Source organism: Nanorana parkeri, unplaced genomic scaffold, assembly GCF_000935625.1.
Source record: "Nanorana parkeri isolate BGI_ZX_2015 unplaced genomic scaffold, ASM93562v1 scaffold2177, whole genome shotgun sequence".
Classification (NCBI taxonomy): Eukaryota; Metazoa; Chordata; class Amphibia; order Anura; family Dicroglossidae; genus Nanorana; species Nanorana parkeri.
In genome coordinates, this window is record NW_017308445.1 from 182,186 (window position 1) to 186,425 (window position 4,240).

At 46.7% G+C, this 4,240-nt stretch overlaps 1 pseudogene; it reads left to right on the top strand.

Annotated features, from left to right (window-relative positions):
* The first annotated feature begins 1,881 nt into the window (after nucleotides 1-1,881).
* Nucleotides 1,882-3,174, top strand: LOC108800945 (annotated as a pseudogene).
* Nucleotides 3,175-4,240: the final 1,066 nt, after the last annotated feature.

Sequence of the window (4,240 nt, forward strand, 5' to 3'; positions counted from 1 at the left end):
CTTACAGTGGCTCACTGACAGTGAGAGCCACATTAAAGTGTCTCTAAACTCAGGAGTTAAATCCTAAAAATACATTCAAGTACCCTAACTACTAACAAAAATTTAGTTTATTTGTGAACCACTTGGCTGTAGATACTCAAATCATCTCGGAATTCATGCTGACACTGTCCTTCCTTCTGGAGGGTGGCTACTTTTGTTCCCCATGGTCCCTGTGTGTGTTATAAAGTAGACACCGCTCTAAGCTCGCTCCCATGACGGACTACAATCTTAATACAAAATAGTAAACTAAACTTAAGAATGTAGTCCATCTCAGGAGCAAGCTTGATCCCCATGGTCACTACGTGTTTTGTAAAGTAGCCACCCTCCAGAATGAAGGACTGAGTGAAAGTGAAAAAAGGGTATCCGTGTATATGTGACAAAACAAGATGAAGTAGCTTGTGTTGTACCCATCATGCAGAGAAAAGAGGCCTCAGGTGGGATGTTGTTTAGTGTGAAGCCGGTCCATAGCCTGTTCCGTAGCAGTGGATACACTTCCCCATTTTCAATAGCACGCAGGTGAGCTGTCCCCCTCTGGGAGTCCAATAATACGGATATGATTCTGTTGCAGATGCTTTTCCAGATCATCAGCCTTTTTGGCCAAAATCAACTTTCCTTTTAGTTGCTGACAATCTGAAAGGAATAGGGAAGAAGGCACCTTCTAGGGAGGAAAGTCTATTTTCTCTTTCTATCATGCTCTTCCTGCCAGTCATGGCAGATGAAACCTTATCAACATTAACTTCCTCTAATTTCCCTCCTTAAGATGTGTTACACAAAGGTGTAATTGCTTCCAGGAATTGCGAGTTTACCTGTTTCAGGTTGAGCTTTTGTGGTTTATCTCACCCCCAATTCCCCCCTACAACCTCAGGTTCACTGATATCTGAAGGCTGAGTATGCACCGCTTCTAGAGTAAGGAGAGCGCCTGGTGCCATTTTGTCAGTCCATGCGAATGGATGAATTCTTTAAATTGTTTAGCAGCTGTTTGCTGCTTGTCTGTCAGAGCACATTGAAAACCAGACAAGCATAATGTGCTAGTTAAAATATTTATTAAGAACAGTGTCCACAGGAGCAAGCAGAATCTAAAACCGGAACCAGCCAGAGTCGAGAGCCGGAGTGGGTAGTCGTCCAAGCCAGGTCAGGAACACAGAGATCAGCGTCGTCAGGAACAAGCCAGGAGCAGGAGCCAGGAAATCAGCGTTTTCAGGAACAAGCCAGGAGCCAGGAAATCAGCGTTGTAAGGAAAAAGCCAGGAGCAGGAGCCTGAGAAGAATGTCAGCCAGGATCGGGTCATACACAGAATCAGGATACTCAGAGCAGCAGGAAAGCACTAGCAGGAAGACCACGCAAGGGCAAGGTCAGACTGGACTGATTGGTATATATATATATATATATGGTGAGTGGGGTGACATCATCACTCAGACACAGGAAACTCCCATCTGACTCACTCAGATGATGCTCTCCCATCTGGCCATAAGAGGGAGCCTGGGAGTAGTGAGCAACATTCCAGAGTCTGCTTCAAGCAAGGAAGGAAACAGGTGAGTAAAATGGCAGCCAAGCCAGAATGCTGCAAACCAGTAAAGTCTGGGTGGAACCCTGACATTGACTCTATGATACTCTATGAGGGATACAGGCAATTGTGGAGTATGATGATGTGGCTGTACAGACTTTTAGGCTTTTAGTGTGCAGGATGGCACAAGATTGGAAGGCTCTCAGTGAAAGCTCAGCATCCAGCAATGATGGTGGAAGCAACGCCTGTCGCTATTTACATTTCTAAATAAAATCTTTAAATTTTCTTACTTTACATACCTAACATATCTCATTTAAGACCCAATTATGTCAACAAAGAATCCGGAGTGGGAGGTTCATTGTGAACTGTGAATAAAATAATTGGCAATCATGTCAAAGTGGCCGTCATATGCTCCGCCTCCTACCATGGCACCCGCAACACAATTGCCCAGCACACCAGGGTTTGTGGGATACAATCCATACAGCCATCTTGACTACTACAGGCTGGGAGGAAACCCAGCCAGCAACAGCAGGGTATTGGCCTCATCTGGGATTACCATGCCAAAACCACCAAAGCCCCCTGATAAGCCACTGATGCCATACATGAGATACAGCCGGAAAGGTCTGAATATGAAACGAATATGAAGCTGAAAAGATCGAGTACAATGAATCAATGAAAACCTACCACAACTCGCCTGCTTATCTCGCTTACATCAATGCCAAAAGCAGAGCTGAAGCTGCCCTAGAGGAAGAAAGTCGCCAGCCCCAGTCCCGCATAGACAAAGGAGAACCTTATATGAGTATTCAGCCAGCTGAGGATTCTGATGACTACAATGATGGTTTTTCTGAAGCACAGTGCTGCGGCACGATTCCAGAGGAATCACCGATTAATCAGTGAGATCTTGCGTGAGAGCATAGTCCCAGACGTGAGGTCTGTGGTCACAACAGCCAGAATGCAGGTTCTTAAGAGACAAGTCCAGTCCCTCATGGTGCATCAGCGGAAACTGGAAGCTGAGTTATTGCAGATTGAAGATCGTCATCAGAAGAAAAGGAAGTTCTTAGAAAGTACTGAAGCTTTCAGCAATGAGCTTAAAAGGTTGTGCAGCCTAAAAGTGGAGGTGGACATGGACAAGATTGCGGCAGAAATAGCCCAGGCTGAGGAACAGGCTCGCAAGCGGCAGGAGGAACGAGAGAAGAGAGCAGCAGAGCAAGCTGAGCGCAACCAGATTCAAGCAGCTGCCACGGCAGCCGAGGAGGAGCAAGAAGCACCAAAGTCTGAAGAGAAGACAGAAGAAGAAGAAACTGCCATGGAGACGGAGGACACCCCATCTCTGCCCCTGCAGAAGAAACTAGTGAAAGCCAGCAAAATGGAGAGGAGGGGACATCAACTCCTGAAGACAAGGAAAGTGGACAGGAGGCTGTGGACAGGACACTGGATGAAGGAACTAGTGACAGCAACACAGGATCTGAGACCAACAGCAGAACTGTTGAAGAGCCTACGGCGGATCAGACCACAGAGGAGGCAGAACGAAAGGAATGAGCGTCCTTGTACATTTACCAAATGCTGCTTTTTAATATGTGGCCCAAAGCTTGGTTAGGCAGGAAGCCTGTAGTCATTCCTAAATTATAACATTTGTGACTTCCAAACACGAGAATGCTACAAAAAAAAAGGGAGGTTTGATTGTGTAATACCTGCTCAGGTATATTCACAGGCTTTACGGGTCTCGGTTCCATTGGTTTAATGACCATGGCATTGAGCGGAGCAGTTACACGGACTCAATGCCAGTAGTAAGCTTGTGTTGAAGTCACATTCACTCCTCGGTATAGGTCATTTGAACCCTAAGACATAGCTCAAGTTGCAGGTTAAAGGGCACCTGTCATGAGAGAAATATGTTGGCTGTCATGCTGACCACCAACTGGCTGTTGTGGCTTTAGCATGTTTGACTGACCTGGAGCAAGTGGGCCGAGCAGCAGTGATGGCCTAACCCTCTTGCAGCTTTCTGGATATTTTCACAGCTCAGCGATTCAGGAAGTTCTAAGACCCAATGACGTAATCCATGGTTCTCTGTGCTTCTTGATGCAATGCAGACAGATCATGTCTGGTGGGAGGGGCCAGCAAGGTGTTGTACATAGCATCCTAAAAACATCACAGCTTTCTTTTCAGTACTCCTCTGAAGAGTACTCAGCCCTGACACAAGCAGTGGGCTGGCTCTTTGGAAATATATGCAAATATCAAAATGCCTTCATGGGCAGGTGTCAGTGTGGAGGAGTGGGCATTCCCTGGCAGATTGCATTTGCTTGTTGCCTGCCCTAGGTACCTTGTAGCCATATGTGATGCTGACCCTCTATTGTAACAATAATGAAGTCTGACAAACCCCAAACATAGAAACCGAGTGAGGAAAATGGATGGCGGGGTCATACTGGAAACAGTGAGATTTCAATCTGTGCTAGGCATTCATGGGGGGTAACACATCACAGTTCAGCTTAAAGTGGACCCTTACCCCCTTTTGCTACAAATCACAGAAGCATGCAGCTCTGATTTAAGGCCGTGACACACTGCATGCGAAGCAGCGCGGAGCGGGGGCGCGCTGCCTTTGCGAGCAGTGTGTCATGTAATTTTCTGCTCGGCACCTCAGCTTGCGAGAGCTCGCGGAGCTGAGCATGCCGAGATGAACAATTTCAACTTCAGCCAATCGGC